The 12,547-nt window shown below is 43.7% G+C and overlaps 3 non-coding genes across 3 annotated transcripts; 1 reads left to right on the forward strand and 2 right to left on the reverse strand.

The window, feature by feature from the left end:
* Nucleotides 1-4,227: 4,227 nt before the first annotated feature.
* On the reverse strand, nt 4,228-4,299 carry TRNAP-UGG. Its single transcript has one exon. It is a non-coding gene; the product is annotated as a tRNA-Pro (tRNA).
* A 1,764-nt stretch (nt 4,300-6,063) lies between these two features.
* TRNAT-UGU lies at nt 6,064-6,136 on the forward strand. Its single transcript has one exon. It is a non-coding gene; the product is annotated as a tRNA-Thr (tRNA).
* Nucleotides 6,137-11,724: 5,588 nt separating this feature from the next.
* TRNAL-UAG lies at nt 11,725-11,806 on the reverse strand. Its single transcript has one exon. It is a non-coding gene; the product is annotated as a tRNA-Leu (tRNA).
* Nucleotides 11,807-12,547: the final 741 nt, after the last annotated feature.

A 12,547-nucleotide genomic window follows, 5' to 3' on the forward strand; every position in this document is an offset into this window, starting at 1 on the left:
TTATCTTTTACTGCCCTCCCACCATTTCCCCAAGTTCCCAAAGTCCATTATTTCCTCCTTATGCCTTTGCATCCTCATAGCTTAGCTCTCACTTATAAGTGAGAACATACAATATTTGGTTTTCCATTCTTGAGTTACTTCGCTTACAATAATGGTCTCCAACTCCATTCATTGCCATTATTTTGTTCCTTTTTATAGCTGAGTAGTATTCCGTGGTGTATATGTACCACTTTATTTTTGTTTTTTTTGAGCTGGAGTCTCACTCTGACACCCAGGCTGGAGTGCAGTGGCATGTTCTTGACTCACTGTAACCTCTGCCTCCTGGATTCAAGTGATTCACCTGCCTCAGCCTCCCAAGTAGCTGGAATTACAGGCATGCACCACCATACAGCCGGTTAGTAGAGACAGGGTTTCACCATGTTGGCTAGGCTGGTCTTGAACTCCTGACCTCAAGTGATCCACCCACCTCCATCTCCCAAAGTGTTGGAATTACAGGCATGAGCCACCATACCTGGCCAGTACAGCACATTTTCTTTATCCACTCGTTAGTTGATGGACGTTTGTGTTGGTTCCATATTTTTGCAACTGCAAATTGTGCTGCTATAAACATGTGTATGCAAGTGTCTTTTTCATATAACGACTTCTATTCCTTTGAGTAGATACTCAGTCATGGGATTGGTGGATTGAATGGTAGTTCTACTTTCAGTTCTTTAAGGAATCTCCATATTGTTTTCCATAGTGGTTGTACTAGTTTACATTCCCACCAGCAGTGTACAAATGTTCCCTTTTCACCACATCCACGCCAACATCTATTATTTTTTTATTTTTTAATTATGGCCATTCTTGCAGGAGCAAGGTGGTATCTCATTGTGGTGTTAACTGTGCATTTTCCTGATAATTCGTGATGTTGAGTATTTTTTCATGTTTATTGGCCACTTGTATATCTCATTTTGAGAAATGTCTATTCATGTCCTTTGCCCACTTTTTCATGGGATTATTTGCTTTTTTCTTGCTGATTTGTTTTATTTCCTGGTAAATTCTGGATATCTGAATCCTGTGTTGGATGCATAGTTCGTGAATATTTTCTCTCACTCTGCGGGTTGTCTTACTCTGCCGATTATTTCCTTTGCTGTGCAGAAGCTTTTTAGTTTAATTAGGTCTCATTTATTTTTGTTTTTGCTGCATTTGCTTTTGGGTTCTTGGTAATGAATTATTTGCCTAAGTCAATGTTTAGAAGAGTTTTTCTGATGCTATCTTCTAGAGTTTTTATGATTTCAGGTCTTTGATCTAAGTCTTTGATCCATCTTGAGTTGATTTCTGTATAAGGTGAGAGATGAGGATCAAATTTCATTCCTTTGCATATGGCCTGCCAATTATTCCAGCACCATTTGTTGAATAGGGTGTCCGTTCCCCACTTTATGTTTTTGTATGCTTTTTCAAAGATTAGTTGACTGTAAGTAGGTTTTTTTTTTTGAGACGGAGTCTCGCTCTGTCACTCAGGCTGGAATGCAGTGGCCGGATCTCAGCTCACTGCAAGCTCTGCCTCCCGGGTTCACGCCATTCTCCTGTCTCAGCCTCCCGAGTAGATGGGACTATAGGTGCCCACCCCTCGCCCGCCTAGTTTTTTGCATTTTTTAGTAAAGAGGGGGTTTCACCGTGTTAGCCAGGATGGTCTGGATCTCCTGACCTCGTGATCCGCCCGTCTTGGCCCCCCATTTTAGTAAAGAGGGGGTTTCACCGTGTTAGCCAGGATGGTCTGGATCTCCTGACCTCGTGATCCGCCCGTCTTGGCCCCCCAAAGTGCTGGGATTACAGGCTTGAGCCACTGTGCCCGGCCGTAGTTGGTTTTTTTTCTGGGTTCTCTATTCTGTTACATTGGTCTACATGTTTTGTTTTGTTTTATCAGTACCATGCTGTTTTGGTAACTATAGCCTTGCAGTATAGTTTGAAGACAGGTAATGTGATGCCTCCAGATTTGTTCTTTACACTTAGCTTTGCTTGGGGGCTATGCAGGCTCTTTTTTTGGATTCATGTGAATTTTAGGATTGCTTTTTCTAGTTCTGAGAAGAATGACGACGGTATTTTGATGGGAATTGTATTGAATCCGTAGATTGCTTTTGGCAGTACGGTCATTTTCACAATATTGATTCTATCCATCCATGAGCATGGGATGTGTTTTCATTTGTTTTTGTCATCTATGATTTCTTTCAGCAGTATTTTGTAATTTTCCTTGTAGAGATCTTTCACCTCCTTGGTTAAGCATATTGTTATTTTATTTTTTATTTTTGAAGCTGTTGTAAAGGGGATTGAGTTCTTGATTTGATTCTCAGCTTGGTTATTGTTGGTATATAGCAGTGCTACTGACTGTACATTGATATTGTATCCTGAAACTTTACTGAATTCATTGATCACATCCAGGAGCTTTTTGGATGGGTCTTTAGGGTTTTCTAGGTATTCGATCATATCATCAGCAAACAGTGACAGTTTGACTTCCTCTTTTCCAATTTGGATGCCCTTTATTTTTTTCTCTTGTCTCATTGCTCTGGCTAGGACTTCCAGTACTATGTTGAATAGAAATGGTGAAAGTGGGCATCCTTGCCTTGTTCCAGGAGGAATGCTTTTAACTTTTCCCTGTTGGCTGTTGGTTTGTCATAGATGGCTTTTGTTACCTTGAGATATGTCCCTTCTATGCTGATTTTACTGATGGTTTTGATCATAAAGGGATGCTGGATTTCGTTAAATGCTTTTTTCTGCATCTATTGAGATCATCATATTATTTTTATTTTTAATTCTGTTTATGTGATGTATCACAGACACTATATCCAATTTCCTGTTGGGCATATCCACTGGCAATTGTTCAGCAAAGACAAACTCCCAGGCTAGACATCTCACCTCTCCCACTGGTCAAACACCCTGGAAGTCAGGGCATGTTGGTAGATTCTTCCTTTTCTCCTCCCTTCCTATAATCATCCATCAGAAACCCCTTATTTTCTTCTGGACACATAACTCTTCCAAGGGAAACCTCAGAAAGGACAAATATAATTGGGCTAGACAGAAATCCTGTTAAAAAATCCTCTTTTTTCTTTGAGACGGAGTTTTGCTCTTGTTGCCCAGGCTGGAGCGCAATAGCACAATCTTGGCTCACTGCAGTCTCTGCCTCCTGGGTTCAAACAATTATCCTGCCTCAGCGTCCCGAGTAACTGGGATTACAGGCGCGCGCCACCATGTCTGATTATTTTGTATTTTTAGTAGAGATGGAGTTTCACCATGTTGGTCAGGCTGGTCTCCTGACCTCAGGTGATACACCCACCTCGGCCTCCCAAAGTGCTGGGATTACAGGCATGAGCCACCGCGCTCGGCCTAAAGATTCCTTTCTAAACAAGCTGCTTAGAAAGACAAGCAACTTTGAAGCTCCCATCATCCCAGCAGTTCATTGCGAGGACAACTTCTTCACTCCAGAATCGAACCACACTCAAGGATTATAGGTAGACACCCAACAGTAGAACCTGTTGATGGTTCAGGTGAGCTGTCAAAGAGCACTAAAGGGACTGGTGGATTCTTGCCAGAAGTGGCAAAAACGACTATTCCTATGTTATACTGTGTTTTCGAAAATAACACCTGGAAATAATTCAATTGCGCTTCCTTGAACAAAATGAATGTCTGTGTCCTCTAAGCCCTCAAGTTCCCAGGGCTGCGACTTTGCATTCGAATGATGCAACAGCGCTTGCAACTGTGAGATAGGCAGTCTCACTAGAACAACCAAGAGTGTAACAGCGCCTTGTGGAGCAGCGCCAAATCCAGGGCAAGGGCTAGACTCCATCCCGCGGCTGGATCACCGCGCAGTCAGGGACTCAGAAAGCGGGCGCTATCGGGACATTGTGACCCTAACACGCCTTCAGGTAGCAATCTTTTCCGTACGAAGTGACCTAGTGAGAAGTGCACTAGTTTGTTCCACACAAAATACTGGGTAAGAACTGCCCGTACACTCTCCTCCTGACAAAAGATCCTGTCAAAGCCGGTCTGGGAGCCTCGATCTGTGATGAAGACCTTGGCGCTTCGTAGCACCTTCCTTGTCTTTGATTCTTTCAGCAAAAGCCGCCAGTTTGCTCAACAATCTCATCTCCCGCAGGGAGAGTTTGAAGGGGCCCTTCAAGCTAGGTGACCTAGCTGTGGCGGCGATTGCATTGTTAACTACTGGCCTTAAACAGAGAAAGATGAAACAGAAACGGGCTCGTCCGGGATTTGAACCCAGGACCTCTCGCACCCAAAGCGAGAATCATACCACTAGACCAACGAGCCAGAAGTGGAACGATGTTTTTCTCTAACAGTATTCATTTATGTTTTTTTGTTGTAGCCCAACATTTGAACAGCTTTGATTCCTTTCGAGTCCAGTGATTTTCTCCAGACCCCAGGAAAGCCAACGTGAGGGTTCGGAAGGATCCCAGCCGCAGTTTTCCGCAGGTAGAAACGTTCATTTCAGGATCCGGGCCGAGCTGTGTCGGTCAATGGACAGGAAGGGTTTGAGTACTCAAAGGGACTGAACCACTTAACGTGGCCAGTGGTTGGAGGACCCAGGAAAAACAAGAACGACCGATTTCACAGGCCGAAAGATAAAGGTCACCGCGGGACTTGCAGGGGAAAATGTCGAACCAACATTACCAAAGATGTTGAGCTCTAAAAGCCACTACCTCAGACCTCTCGCCTACGGCACCCAGGAGTCCACGTGGGTGCTTTGGCCTTTCGCTTTCAGCTTTAGTTGATTACCTCTGTATTATAGGTTTAGATTTAAGGTGTCTTTCAAGGGCGCCCAAGAGGTGCCGTCGGGGAAAAGTTGCTCTCTGCCCACACTCTCTTCTGTAGAAGCCGACTTCTCTACCACTCAAAAGGTGGTGGGTGGGTGGTGGGAGGAGGATTGTCTTTACTCAGCAGCCTTTTCTACTTGGGAACCGAAGCTCCCAGGCTCTTGCTCTAACCTTCCCAGGGCGCAGCAGTGTCTGCCTTGATCACATTACTTGCCCTGCGCCAAGCTCGCCCCCGGCCAGTGGGAGCTGTCTAGTGAATGAGAACCTCCTGGTCAGGCTGACACCAGAGAGAAAAGAAGAGAAACTCTTCCTCCCCAACCTTCCCATGCGACGAAGCCACTTTTATTCTTTCTGGACTTCAAGTTGGCGCTTAGAAAAGCCCGGAGGCCCAAAGAGAAGGAGCTGCCGCCCAGACTCCGAGATGCTAGGAAGAGGAGCGTTAAAGGACCAAGGAAAGGGCTGGACCCCTTCTAGCCACCTCTGCTTCAGGTAACTTAGAGGAATCTGTGACCGAGACTGACTCCGCTGAAACTCTGGGGGAGATCTGGAAGCCTTCGTGCCCTCACTGTGTCCACCCCCAAACTGAAAGTCCGAGGGGTACGTCCTGTGCTTGAAGACAGCCGCCTCCCGTTTCAAAACAACCCCAATCTCAGACTAAGAGAGTTGGATTAAGAATCTAAGTGGGTTGGGAAAATGTCTCTGATCACTCTTGCATTCTCTTCCGTAATGAAACGCACCCTGACCCTGATGTTGTTCGACAGTTGGGACTTGTCAAGCCTGATGCTGGGGAGCATGTACCGTGGAGCATGCGTTGTTAAGATAGCAATATATATTAATGCTTGTGTCTTTTATGGTTTGTTTGTTCGTTTTTGATGAGCAAGCAAACTGAAAATTCATCTCTTTTAAAGAACGTAAGTCATTTGCCTAGCGAAACATATACTTTTAATTTTAGTAATAAAAATAGAGCCACTTTTAAAAGGTAATAATTCAGCTATCTCCAAAGAAGCAAATAATCCAGAATTTAAAAGTTGGAATGAATAATCATTACTTTTTATTAAATAATTTTGTTACTCCCCATTTTACCCTTACAGTGACTTGCATTCCAGTCCGGGCCTGGTCAAGAAAATGTTTTTTTCTTGTACGTAAGAGTCACGTCCTTCAAAAATTCCTTTTAAGGTATTTCTTATTTAGACGTAAATATTAGTTACCTAGTATTTTATCTGCATAATTGATTGATTGTTAAATGCGCGCTGTGCGTTGCGGCTCCATAGCTCAGGGGTTAGAGCACTGGTCTTGTAAACCAGGGGTCGCGAGTTCAAATCTCGCTGGGGCCTTAGCGACAGGGTTTTTCTGTTTTTGTTTTTATTTTTTTTCCCCCTTTCCCCCCTCAAAAGAGCAGGAGCTTTTTAGCCTTTTCAATGCTGAAACAGACTAGTGAAGAAAGGAAGCACTTGATGATCTTTCCGTGAAAGCCAGATCCTGGATTTGAGACGAAAAACGTACAGCGTCGGATTCCTATGAAGGATACCGGGAAAACAGGTGTCTGTACCCTGCAGTAAGCGAGGAAGAAACTAGATTGCTCACGTCTCTGGGAGAAAAGTGCTAGACTTGGTCCATATCTCTGTGTTTGTGGGGAAGAGATCTAACCTAATCTGCTGATAGCCATGATCCCCGGAGTCCTGCGCACTTCTCCACTTGCAGACTGCTTGGTGGTCCGTTCCTGCCATCCTGGGGCGAAAACTGGCTCGCAGATTACTCTGAGGGCAGCCTAGTTCAGAAGCTACGCAGATTCACCCCCAAGCCGGTGGCTTCAGCTCTGTTTCTATTCTCACTACCACCTACTCAGATCTCACTTCCTACTGCCTCAAGGCTGCTCCCAGGACTCAGTTCTATAGATCTGGCTCTCTGGAAACTTCTTGAACTCTAATCTGAGTCCATATACAAAGAAGTCAGGAGTCTCACCAGCAGCTACTCAATGCATAAATATCTACACTAACATCTCTCATGGACAATTTTCCATAGCTCAGCTGGTAGAGCGGAGGACTGTAGGAGTTTATAACTATGGCCATCCTTAAGGTCGCCGGTTCCATTCTGCCCGTGTTTTCGTGTTTCAGTCTACTCAGCCAACAGAAGGTTTCATTAATGTATCCTCCTAACGCAAAGACTGTGAAGCACTAATTGGACTTCTATTTTCAGGCAACAAAAGAACATTTTGCTGACCATGAACCTTAATTTTATGCATCCTCTGTGATTCTGCAGTAGATGTGATTCTGTTTACTCACGAGGTGTAAATTAATAACGTTCTTTATAGATTTGAATCAATCTCCTAATCTGTAAGACTAGTTAACATTGAGTGGATAATAGGTAACATACCTAAACCTCACCCCCAAACCCTACACTTTTTCATTACGGTGAATAATTCATACTAGACAATTCAGGGTTTAAGGAGAAATACTTTAGAAAGGCCTGCCCCTCAAAAGGATCTAAACAAACGATACCGAGAATAAGCAAAAGGTCAAGTATGCGTATGGAAGATCTTCCTTCCCTAATAAGAAATCAAATTGGAAACTATTTATTAATATCTAATACTGATAAGAACATTCTTGTAGAATGTCATGGCTTTCTGGAGGACAATTAGGCATTATAAATCAAGAACTCTAAAAAGACATTGTATTTAATCAAGTATTCTATTTCCACTTTTAGAAATTTATTATTCAAGAATGAAAAAGGATATATGCCAAAATCTGTTTATCTGTGGGTAACTGATATTCTTTATACTTTTATGTATTTTTCAAAATGTGCCACTTGTATACATTACATAAAAAAACAGTTTTTTACTTTATAAAATAAAGTTTAAAAATACCCAGTGCCATTATGGTAGACAATTTTTGCAGTTTCTTTCAAAACCAAATACATATTTCTCATACAATCAGCAATCACACTCTTAGGTACTTACCCAAATGAGTTGAATATATGTCCACACAGTACCCTTCACAGCTTTATGTATAATTAGGAGCTTTATGTATAATTGTCAAAACTTGGAAGCAACAAAGATATCCTTTAACAGGTGAATAAACTGTGCTATATCCACACAATGGAATATCAATCAGCCCTTAGAAGATATATTACTAAGTAAAAGAAGCCAATCTGAAATGCCTGTGTACTATATGATTTCAACTATATGACATTCTGGAAAAGGCAAAACAATGTAGGCAGTAAAAGCATTGGCAGTTTCCAGGGTTAGGTGAGAGGGATGAACGTGTGGAGCACAGAAGACTTTTAGGGTAGTGAAACTACTCTGTATGGTGTTATAATAGTGTATATATGTCATGATTATGATGCATTTGTTCAAGCTCACAGAATGTACAGCACCAATAGTGAATCTTGATTTAAACTACAGACTTTGTTTAATAATGGTGTATCAATGTTAGTTGTAACAAATGTACCATACTGGTGCAGGATGTCCTTGATAAGGGAGGCTGTGGGGACAGAGGGCAGAATGTAAGAACTCTCCGTACTTTCCACCCAGTTTTGCTGTAAACTTAAAACTGCTCTTGGATGTAAAATCTATTAATTTTTTAAAAACTTGGTGACTTAAGTAATTCACAGTTTAGTTGAAGTAACAAAATAGATAATGCTGTGTTGATTTATTGATACTGCCATAAAGGTTTACAAAATGATATAGGACCACATTTAAGACAATGAAAGAGGGATCAGAATGGTGAGGAGGAACTAACTGAAGAGAGCTTCCTGAAGTTGAATTTTGAGCTAGAATTTGACAGAAATATTGATGCAAGCTTAAGTGAGTTAGGGAGCCTTCTGATATGTGTGTGTGGAGACAGATGTGTTGGGGGAAATGCCAGGGGACAGCAGGAAGGATAGGGGTTCAGAATCATTTGGTGGTGCAGAGGTGATGCAGGCAGAAAAAAGGCGGGGATGGTGAGTGGCATGAATGAGGGGAGATAGAAACAAGTCAGCATCCTTCCATCAACAGGAGAGGGAATTAACTGAAACTAAGGGACAGTGAGAAGAGTAAAACAATATAAGCAAAAACATTCTGAGGTGGTGCTCTTGAGAGTCTGGGGAATGCTAGCGTCCTTGGTGGATGGAGAGAGTGCTGGAATGTGGAAAATGCTGGCCTGGCGGGGAGGAGGAGAGGGAGAAGGAATGGAGGAAATTTCAGTGCCCTTTGTTTCAATAGAAATGATGGTCTCTATGGAGCTGAAAACATCCAGCTAGATAGATCAGGTTTCTGGGAGTCACTAAAAGGAGATGAACAGAAAAACAAAAATTAACCCAGTCTCAAGATAATGCACAGAATTACTTTTCAGGAAGAAGGGAAAACAAACTGTCAGCCTGAAATAATCAAAAGGGTAAGACTCTAATTTAAAGAGAGTTTACTCAAACCAAAACTGTGAGGATGGGCCACCTGGAAATACCAACTCCAAAGGAATAAGGTCAGCATTCTGAAGAAGGAAAGTTGAGGTTTTATTTGTATAGGCAGAGACAGAGGAGTTTTTAGCAGGATTACAACATTATTCATGATTCATACACTGTTCGTACAAGGTTGGCACATAGTTACAGCCATTTGATTGGTCATAGGTAGTGTTTCTTTTTGGCAAGGGTACATTTAACATTTTTTGTGGAGGGCATAATAATGGGTTTTCTGTTACCTGGTCTAAGCAAACAAAGCAGGACAAGACAAAGGGAAATTCATCTATAATGAGGGTCATTAATTAAGAAGACTGTAGGTTTTTTTCTTGATGTCCTTTAATTCTCTCTGGTACACACAGAACCAGAAAAATAAGAAAGTGAGTTAATCTATAATCTGAGAAAGAAGTTGTAACCATATGTGACTCAGATCACAGTCACATCTCTCTGAAGGCTTAGAGCATTGTGGCGGTGGGTGGGGGTGTTCCAACAACTTTTAAATTTGATTTATTTTCATAAAACAGAATTGGAAGACAGAACAATTGCCTTGTGGAAAAAGGAAGAACAATGATACAGAAATTACGCAAACAGGGAATTTTATAAAAGTGCCAGGAAGGTCCAATTTATCCACAGATATAGAGATATTTTCCCCTGACTAGGCACTGGGAGCAAAACATGCCTTGTCTCTCGATTTCTGACAGAAGCAAAACAAAAGGCTTCTTTTGTGAACATCTTGGGGGCCCAAGATATTTCTTGGTGATAGGTGGGTGAAAAAGAAGGGAACTGGTCTGGAGGAGTCATCAAAGTGAAATGGAAGATGTTCTGGGAGTGCACGGAAGAGGATTTTGAATGAGTAGGGAGGAAGATATAAAAAGGAGGGCAGAGTCAAAAAGTGGCATGAGGCAAGGCGCCCAGGAGTTCGAGATCAACCTGGGCGACCTAGAGAGACCATGCCCCTCCCCACTCCCGCCGAATCCCTGGGTTCTACCAAAATAAACAAGCAAGTAAGCAAACAACCGGGTGTGGGCGTGATAGTGTAGAACTGTGATCCTAGCTCCTTGGGAGACAGACGGGAGGATCGCTTGAGCCCGGGAGCTCGAGGCTGCAATGAGTAGTGATCGCACCACTGCACTCCAGCCTGGGTGGCATGACACTTGGTTCTTGCACAGAATCGCTGTTCTCTGCTCAGTTTCTTTCATTCATTCCTCATGTCACGGCAGCGAAATCTCTCCCCGAGGAAGCTGCCCGGCCAAATCCTTGAGTACTTCTGTAGGTGACGGGCTGTAGTGGCTGAAAAACGCAGTAGGACAACCATTCTGAGACGATACCACTAAATAGGCCCTGAGTGTATCCCTTCTAATTTTCCACAGTGGGTTAGTTTCTACGCGAGTATTGTAGCTGGGTAGTTCAGAAACCCGCACTGTCGCCACCACCGTTACCTGATTCACTGGGAAAGGGCAGGAGGGTGACTAAACCCACAACATTCACAGACGCCCCCCTGGGCCCAATGAACGGAGTTAGTCAAGAATCCGTTTTGAAGTGTTTCTGAATCACAAACTCAAAATAACTGTTTACTTGTCTTCTCCCCATTCCCCATGAGATAATGATCCCTGAATGAGAGCATGAACCTTGCTGAGTGTATTTTTTAGACGGAGTCTTACTCTCTCGCCAGGACTAGAGTGCAGTGGCGCGATCTTGGCTCACTGCAACCTCCGCCTCCTGGGTTCAAGCGATTCCCCCGCCTCAGCCTCCCGTGTAGCTGGGACTACAGGTCTGTCCGCGCCACCACCCCCGGCTTTTATATTTTTTTTTTACTAGGACGGGGTTTCATCATGTTGGTCAGGATGGTCTCGATCTCCTGACCTCTTGATCCGCCCGCCTCGGCCTCCCAAAGTTCTGGGATTACAGGTGTGAGCTACTGCGCCCGGCCGCTGAGTTTTTGCTTTATCCATCCATCCATCCATCCATCCATCCATCCATCCATCCATCCATCCATCCATCATGTTCAATTACAAAAGTAACGTGGTTAGAACCAAAATAGGGTCTGGGCAGGATATTTCGCGAGCACAGAGCTGGAACTCCTAAAGCAGTCTCGGCCGCTGGCTGATGGGACCAATGGGAAAGTTTCTGGAAAAACTTCCTGACCATCTTATGCTTAAATTAGGTAATGACAATAATTCAATACGAGCGTGTATTTTAGAAGAGAACTGAACTTTCCTAATTGCGGGAACCCAAATGGTGCAGTGCAAAAACTGGGATCCAGAGAGTCAGTACGTGTAAGGTAGGAGAGACCGCGGACGAGGCCTGCCTCCCTCCCTCCCTAACCGACACTATTCCCAATCGGAAACCGAGGTGATTTTAATCTTGAACACAGAATTCAGAAGAACTAACGCTGTGCAATCCGGGAGCGTCCTGGGGAAGGAAGATTTAATTTCCTTAATAGCTAGAATTTGTTGGTACTTCAGAATCCTTGCTGGATAAAACATACCACTGGCAGTGGTGGGATTCGAACCCACGCCCCCGAAGAGACTGGAGCCTAAATCCAGCGCCTTAGACCGCTCGGCCACACTACCACACAACATGTCACTGTTTGCAATTACCTTCTTCATTCTCTCAACATTTTGCCCCAGCGTACAAGTGCAAAATTCTGAACTTCGCGGAAACACAGCTCCGGAAAGCATTTTAGTTCATCCTTAGGAATTTCAGCAAATGCAAGGAGAGGAGGAATTACTGAATTTTCACTCGCCCCGGGAAGTGTGGGCTAGCAGGTAAATCGACGATTATTAGCGTCAATGTCTCTGGAAGACCTTTATCTTTTCCTTAACCTAGGCAATAAAACACGGAAACTTTAAAAATCCTACGGTGATGTGCAAGTTATTCGAGAAGACTGAATAATAAGAACTCTTTGCTGTTGGATCGTGGTTCTGTGGGTACAAATATTGCTTAGAGTGCCATGGGGTCGAAGTTCAGATCATTTAATAGGCGCGCTTTCGTTCACAGACCTGTAAGCCTGGCACTGCGTTCAAAGGAAACTCGATGGTTGCTCCCTCCTGCAGTTTGAGCATGGCGAGGTTGGGTGTAATTGTCGGGCTTCTTGTTGAGGAAGAAGGCCACTCTGCACGCTCAGGTAGACCGACGCCCATGTCCACGGTAGAATCACGGCTTCCTTTCATAAGGACCGAAGCGACCCCCAGAAGGCGGTCACATTCCAAGGGCATCCCCAGCTCAGAAAGGGTGGTTCCCGGGCTTCCCTGGAGCCCTGGTGCTGCTCATTCTCTTTTCTTTCCTTTCTTTTCCTCTCTTCTCTCTTTCTC

The sequence above is a fragment of the Colobus angolensis genome, unplaced genomic scaffold (assembly GCF_000951035.1).
Source record: "Colobus angolensis palliatus isolate OR3802 unplaced genomic scaffold, Cang.pa_1.0 Scaffold451, whole genome shotgun sequence".
Classification (NCBI taxonomy): Eukaryota; Metazoa; Chordata; class Mammalia; order Primates; family Cercopithecidae; genus Colobus; species Colobus angolensis.